We start from the raw sequence: 9,234 nt of genomic DNA on the forward strand, positions 1-9,234 counted from the left end.
ATGTACAATTTGGTGAAACACGATTAAATATGTCAGAGAGCCACAGGCACTTAGGAGTTTTATTGAGTGCTAATGCAAAGTGGGGGAATCATGTTGACTTTATATATCAGTCAGTATTAAAAAAGATCAATGCCTTAAGGCAATTAAAATTTTAGTAAATAGAAAAACTCTATCTAAAATTTATACCTCATTTATACTGCCAGTTCTTGAATACTCTTGTGAAGTTTGGAGTGGTTGTTCTAAATTTCAGTCTGATTTACTAGAAGAATTACAATTAGAAGCAGCGAGAATTGTGACCGGTCTACCAAGTTACGTTACTAGGCAAGCATTATATTTCGAAACGGGGTTGGAATCATTAGAAAACAGACGAAATAGAAGAAATTTTATTTTATTTTACAAGATCCATAATAATCTAACACCTTCTTATTCACACGATCTTTTACCAACAGTTAACAGTAATTTAAACAGGTATGAATTAAGAAATAACGATGATTATGTATTACCGAATTATAGACTAACCAATACCAGATTGTCTTCCTTGCCTAACACTATTAAACTCTGGAACAATGATGAAATAAGAAATCTACCAACTGTGTCTAAATTTAGAAAAGCTATCAGTCCAAGACAAAACAAATCTACTATTTTTTTTTAGTTACGGACCACGTTAAATAACGATTTGTACCGTGTAAACTTAGTAGAATCATCATCATGTTCTTGTGGACATTTTTGTGAAGATGCATATCATTATTTTTTTGAATGTCCTAATTATACTGTTTTGAGAGCAAACATGTTTGTAAATTTGCGTCCGTATCACCCAATTAATCTCGAAACTCTTTTGTCTGGAAAATCTGAACTCGCCGTTACTGAAAACGAAGACATTTTTCACATCGTACAAACATACATGCGAGCCAGCAACAGATTCTGACTTCACTCTGTGAATTGGTGATCTTGCCTTCTTCTCCTTTTTGTATCTCTAATAGCTACTAGTAACTATATTAATGTTTTAATATTGAATGTTATTAATTAATTACGAGGAATGTTGCCTGGCACTTTCGTTAAGCTTAATTGAAAGCCTTGAAGAGAACGAGATGGGCTATAGGAGCGGTGTTTTAATGAACTGTGTAAGAAGGAATGATATGTTGTGGAGTTATAGTGCCAGACATGAGCGTTGACTACGTCAGATTGTCAAATCAATTTCTTCTCTTCCTCTCCCATCTTTTCTTTCCTTCCCTTTTCCCTACTATATTTTACATTTAAAAATGATTTGTAACTGTACATAGCTGTTGTCACATTCATTGCATATATCATTGTGGAGAGGGCTCTTATAAGTTGTGATAACCTGTGCCCAATCCATTTGCTTTCGACAATTAAATATGTTTAAACTAAAACTAAACTATCACATATCAATGATATAACTATAGTGCGAAGGTACATCCGATAAGGCAGCAACGGAGGACGATAGCTTTTCTGACAATTAACATTTCATTGATATATGTACAACTTGCCTTGTAAATTTACGTTTTCATCTAACAGGACAGTTTGATATTGCTTAACGTCCTCTCCGCAGCCATGGACATTTCACGACAATTGTGATACTTGGTGTAGATAACTACTGTTGCAACAATGGACCGTTCAAAAGGGAAACAAGTTTATTGCAACTGTCAATACAGAATTAGTTAAAGTAGAGACAGAATATGAATTTTACTGCTTCACATCACAATTCGAATTAAATATATGGATACCAGAAGAGCAATTTACATTGTACTTCTCTCACTCTCCAGAGAACAGGACAAGATATACAGTTCTTACTTTGTTACTGTACTTCTCTCACTCTCCAGAGAACAGGACCAAGATATACAGTTCTGTATGTTTCTTTGTTACTGTACTTCTCTCACTCTTCCGAGAACAGGACAAGATATACAGTTCTTACTTTGTTACTGTACTTCTCTCATTCTCCAGAGAACTGGACAAGATATACAGTTCTGTATGTTTCTTTGTTACTGTACTTCTCTCATTCTCCAGAGAACTGGACAAGATATACAGTTCTGTATGTTTCTTTGTTACTGTACTTCTCTCACTCTTCCGAGAACAGGACAAGATATACAGTTCTTACTTTGTTACTGTACTTCTCTCATTCTCCAGAGAACTGGACAAGATATACAGTTCTGTATGTTTCTTTGTTACTGTACTTCTCTCACTCTCCAGAGAACTGGACAAGATATACAGTTCTTACTTTGTTACTGTACTTCTCTCACTCTCCAGAGAACAGGACAAGATATACAGTTCTTACTTTGTTACTATACTTCTCTCATTCTCCAGAGAACTGGACAAGATATACAGTTCTTACTTTGTTACTATACTTCTCTCACTCTCCAGAGAACAGGACAAGATATACAGTTCTTACTTTGTTACTATACTTCTCTCACTCTACAGAAAATATAACAAGATATACATTACAGCTTACTTTGTTACTTACCGCCGTTCCTTATCTTTCCCACTTTCCTAATTTCAAAATCTAAAACTTAGATAATCAAGTAATATTTACATAAACCTCTATACCATATTTCGAAGAAATAATACCATGACAGCATTTTCTCTTCCATGAATGTGATTGTCTCTCCTTGTTTTTCATTAAACATAAAGATAATTTCTACTAATGAAATTTGCATGAATTAAAATTACGGTGCTGCTCCAATTATCAGGCCTCTAACGCCAACCAATATCATCAATATCACAACATTAATACCAACTTACAAACGTCAATGTCACAACATTTATACAAGATTACAAACGTCAGTGTCACATTTATACCAGCTTGCAAACAGCAATATCACAACATTTACACTAGCTTACAAACGTCAATATCACAACATTTATACCAGCTTACAAACGTCAATATCACAACATTTATACCAGCTTACAAACATTAATATCACAACATTTATACCAGCTTACAAACGTCAGTGTCACATTTATACCAGCTTACAAACGTCAATGTCACGACATTGATACCAGCTTACAAACGTCAATATCACAACATTTATACCAGCTAACAAACGTCAGTGTCACATTTATTCCAGCTTACAAACGTCAATGCACGACATTGATACCAGCATATAAACGTCAATATCACAACATTTATACCAGCTTACAAACATCAATATCACCACATTATACCAGCTTACAAACGTTAATGTCACACCATTTATACCAGCTTACAAACATCAATATCACCACATTTATACCAGCTTACAAAAAACAATATCACCACATTTATACCAGCTTACAAACATCAATGTCACAACATTTACACTAGCATACAAAACGTCAATATCACATTTATACCAGCTTACAAACGTCAATATCACAACATTTATACCAGCTTACAAACGTCAGTGTCACATTTATACCAGCTTACAAACGTCAGTGTCACGACATTGATACCAGCTTACAAACGTCAATATCACAACATTTATACCAGCTAACAAACGTCAGTGTCACATTTATTCCAGCTTACAAACGTCAATGCACGACATTGATACCAGCATATAAACGTCAATATCACAACATTTATACCAGCTTACAAACATCAATATCACCACATTTATACCAGCTTACAAACGTTAATGTCACACCATTTATACCAGCTTACAAACATCAATATCACCACATTTATACCAGCTTACAAAAAACAATATCACCACATTTATACCAGCTTACAAACATCAATGTCACAACATTTACACTAGCATACAAAACGTCAATATCACATTTATACCAGCTTACAAACGTCAATATCACAACATTTATACCAGCTTACAAACGTCAGTGTCACATTTATACCAGCTTACAAACGTCAGTGTCACATTTATACCAGCTTACAAACGTCAATATCACAACTTTTATACCAGCTTACAAACGTCAATATCACGACATTGATACCAGCTTACAAACATCAATATCACAACATTTATACCAGCTTTCAAACGTCAATATCACAACATTTATACCAGCTTACAAACGTCAATATCACAACATTTATACCAGCTTACAAACGTCAATGTCACGACATTGATACCAGCTTACAAACATCAATATCACAACATTTATACCAGGTTACAAACATCAATATCACGACATTGATATCAGCTTACAAACATCAATATCACAACATTTATACCAGCTTTCAAACGTCAATATCGCATTGATACCAGCTTACAAACGTCAATATCACGACATTGATACCAGCTTACAAACATCAATATCACAACATTTATACCAGCTTACAAACGTCAATATCGCATTTATACCAGCTTACAAACGTCAATGTCACGACATTGATACCAGCTTACAAACATCAATATCACAACATTTATACCAGCTTACAAACGTCAGTGTCACATTTATACCAGCTTGCAAACATCAATGTCACAACATTTACACTAGTTTACAAACGTCAATATCACAACAGTTATACCAGCTTACAAACGTCAATATCACAACATTTATACCAGCTTAAAAACGTCAGTGTCACATTGATACCAGCTTGCAAACATCAATGTCACAACATTTACACTAGCTTACAAACGTCAATGTCACGACATTGATACCAGCTTACAAACATCAATATCACAACATTTATACCAGCTTACAAACGTCAATATTACAACATTTACTCCAGCTTACCAACGTCAATATCACAACATTTATACCAGCTTACAAACGTCAATATCACAACATTTATACCAGCTTACAAACGTCAATATCACAACATTTACACTAGCTTACAAACATCAATATCACAACATTTATACCAGCTTACAAACATTAATATCACAACATTTACTCCAGCTTGCAAACGTCAATATCGCATTGATACCAGCTTACAAACGTCAATGTCACGACATTGATACCAGCTTACAAACATCAATATCACAACATTTATACCAGCTTACAAACGTCAATATCACAACATTTATACCAGCTTACAAACATCAATGTCACAACATTTATACCAGCTAACAAACATCAATGTTACATTTATACCAGCTTACAAACGTCAATATCACAACATTTATACCAGCTTACATACGTCAATATCACAACAATTATACCAGCTTACAAACGTCAATGTTACATTTATACCAGCTTACAAACTTCAATACCACATTTTTACCAGCTTACAAATGTCAATATCATAACATTTATACCAGCTTACAAACATCAATGTCACATTTATACCAGCTTACAAACGTTGTCCATGAGATCATTGTATGTAATTCCTTTATGATCATTTAGCATTTCTAGCAGTGAACACCAATAGTCCGTAAAATTTGAAGAATGATATTCTGCGATGTTCATTGAACTCACCAGTCTGGAAATTCAAATTCTGGTTCCAGAAATACTTTTAGGGAAGGGAACATACTTTTCATAGTAACATTACCACAATAGACTGGACAGGTTTTGTGACAAAGTTAAGAAAGGAGGAGTGCCAGTTTGGGCCTTCTGGTGGCCATGGCGAATACTTTTTATTTTTTTGTCTATTAAAAACTTGAGGTCAGGCGGTAATGACATGATATTAATCTAAGGTCAGCTCAAGGCTGTTCAGTTGTTATAGGGGGGACGAGTGGGGGATCAAATTCATAATTATTGCAATAATTATCAAACCAAAATATTTTTTTAGTTTTTTCTCTTAAATATCATTTGATGATATATTTCAAAACCTTCATTAGAAAAAATGACCAAAAAATATGCCATTGTTGAAAAGTAGGTCACGGTAATTAAGTACCTAATTACTAATTAAGTCACACTTGAGCATCGCTTTTTGTCTTAATGCATCTATAAACAATAAATTTCATAGTATAATAATTCTTCCGTGCACTAGTTGTATTCTTGAGCTTTAACATAAGATGGTTTGACACTAGAGCTTTAACATAAAATAGTATGACATCATGACATCTCCCTGATGTATACCTTGTGAATGATCTTGTTTCAAACACTAGCAAACTTCAGTAATCTACAATGCAGTGTATGTAACACATGGCATATCCAGATATATAAGTATACTTTGTTCTGTGTAGTTCGTACATGCATTGACTTATGCACATATCTTGTGTATCACTAAGCCGTTAAATATAATTTCATTCATACAAGAGTGACATATATATAAAAGTATTATAGTATTTTGTTTAGTTTTTATTAACTTTTTGTTATTTTTGTAAAATGCTAGTGTGTGCTTGCTGCAAAGCAGATTATAATGTCAGAATATATAGTCTGAATCAGGCAGATGTTCTGTCTTTCTTGAAAGATAACATCAATAAATATTTATGTTTAGGTGACCCTTTATGTAATAAATGCAGAGAGATTTTATAAACACCATGAACCAGTAGAGCATTCTAACAGTGGTTTAGACCATCAGAATGAGACACCTGACTCTAAAAAAATCAAACTACGCTTACTGAATCGCGATGTTTCGTTTGTGGAAAGTCCAGAGATGAAAAAGTAAAATGGTGAAACCATGCACGAAATTAAGAGTTAAGCTTTTCATTAAGACAGGTGTCTTGATTCCAAACACATCTAGGTGCTGTGCTTCTCATATAGTGGATGGTGATATTCATTCCGATGTTCTTCAGTCACTCACTCCTACCAGTGAAGACTCGGAACTGGATTCATCTGAAATATCAGAAATCCTGCTTTCACTGAAATCACTGGCTTCTAGAAAAACTGTTTGGACTTTGATTCACCTTATAGATTAACTGATCAAGATTATTATCGACTCGCAGGACTTTATAAATCTCAGTTTTCCGAGCTTTTACAGTCGGTTAACACATCATTGTACTCTTCACGAAACAGAAGTGCAAGGACTGCATTAGCTGTTCTTGTAAAGTTGAAAACGGGCATGTCCTTAGCAATTTTAGCTACTTTGTTCACTATGACAAAGCGAACGTGTGGAAAATGTATACACTCTGCTCGAAAAGCATTAATGAATCACTTTGTTCATTCCCTAATTGGCCTGCATCACATCACAAGAGAACAAGTTATCCAGAACCATACTACAATGTTTGCAAAGACTATGTTTGCTTCAGGTGAGGATGTCGCTGTGGTTGTTGCTGATGACACTTATATTTATGTTGAAAAATCCAATAATTACACATTCCAACGTCGCTCCTTCTCAATGCACAAGGGACGTCCTCTCTTGAAGCCAATGCTTCATGTAGCTTCTGATGGAGAACATCAATGATTGGTTTCAAGATTATGATGTCCTTGTTGTTGACAGAGGCTTTAGAGATGCGACAGATTTTTGAGGGATTCTGGTATCAAAACAGAAATGCCATTTTTTCTACCGAAGGGTTAGAAGCATCATACCGTCAAAGAAGCAAATGAATCCCGTCTTGTTACAAAGGTAAGGTGGGTTGTTGAGTCAGCCAATGGACGGATGAAGCAGTGGAAGACGTTGGGACATGTACTACCAAACACACTAATTCCCGTTGTAGGAGATTTTGTACGAATTGTTTGTGCAATTTGCAATGCATTTCGCCCTCCACTTGCTTCGAATTCTCCCAATGACATTGTAATTGCCGAGAGAATGATGGCATTGTCCAAAACACCTAACAAACTTCAAACTCTTATTGAGGCAGAAGGGTTAACAAGGAAGCGGTCTATTTGGGTAAAGCTTAATGAGGCCAGTTTGCCTGATTTCCCAAAGTTATCAGAACCAGAGTTGAGAGACCTTACCATGGGGGTATATCAGCTGATACAGGCAAAATCCTACACCAAAGAGCACTTAACTGAAGATGGTCAGTATGAACTTATGCTATGCAGGGAGAAACCTGACTTGATCAAAGTTCAGATTCGTTCACGACATGTTGCTTTGAAGGTGTACAATCTTTGGATTGAATATTCTAATGGACTGACCCCAATATCAGGCTGGTATTGTCAATGTAAGGTTGGTGCCAGAGTAGTCGACTGCTGTGCCCACATTGCATCTGTCCTATGGTATCTTTCTTATGAACAACTGCCTCCTCAAGTTTCCTTAGGTGAACTGGTCAGACTGCGACAGTGACTCCTAAATGAATATCCCAACACCACCATTCCCCTTACTCAAGCAGTAAACAAAAATACAATCCCGTAAGTAATAGACAAAGGTCATTTATGATCCTGTGAAACCCGGTGCCAAATTGATTTTTTTTTCATTTTAATATCATCCAAATTTGCAAAAATATTTCAAATAAATACACTGCATGTGATAAACGTAATGTTTATAGATGCATTAAGACAAAAAACGGTGCTCAAGTGTGACTTAATTAGAAATTAGGGCACTTAATTACCGTGACCTACTTTTCAACAATGGCATATTTTTTGGTCATTTTTTCTAATGAAGGTTTTAAAATATATCATCAAATGACATTTAAGAGAAAAAAAATTAAAAAAAAATATTTTAGTTTGATAATTATTGCAATAATTATGAATTTGATCCCCCACTCGTCCCCCCTATAACAACTGAACAGCCTTGAGCTGACCTTAGATTAATGTCATGTCATTACCGCCTGACCTGAAGTTTTTAATAGACAAAAAATAAAAAGTATTCGCCATGGCCACCAGAAGGCCAAAACTGGCACTCCTCCTTTGTTGTGTTCAATCATTCATGTTACATTTGCACAGCATACCTCTAAATAATGTATCTAGATATGTAGTCAAGTCAGGTACAGTATGAAATGAAATAATTGTTTAAAAAAAAAAACAACAGTAAGTCTTGGTGTAGTCTTGGTTTCCAACTTTCACAATCAATTCTGAAATATTCAATACTCAAACCTGGCAACATCTACATTGTCAGAAACCTTTCATATGATTTTGAACGTTGATGGTAACAGCGGTAAAATTTTCAAATGTGAATTCTTTATGAGATCAAAACAAAGTAAAATCGATATATAACATAGAAATACAAAGTAGAATTTGAGAAACAAGACAAATGGGTGAATAAGTTTCACCAACACATTGCCTCAACAAGATGAACCCATAAACTATGTATGAAATTCCAGTGACTAGTAGTGTAGGGGATTGAACCAAGACAATTGTTTTCTTAATTGCAGGTCAAGGTCAAAATGATGGTCAGAGTGACCTACTGTTCATTCGTGACAAATCGCCTGACAAAGGTGAACTGTACTCCAATTATTAGGTTCATGTATGGTGAACGGTTAATCCAAGTAAATTCCTGTGATTAGTAGTGTTGAAGTC

This window comes from Ylistrum balloti, unplaced genomic scaffold (genome assembly GCF_031769215.1).
Source record: "Ylistrum balloti isolate Yb309-2 unplaced genomic scaffold, AGI_CSIRO_Ybal_v1 Utg370070, whole genome shotgun sequence".
Taxonomy (NCBI): Eukaryota; Metazoa; Mollusca; class Bivalvia; order Pectinida; family Pectinidae; genus Ylistrum; species Ylistrum balloti.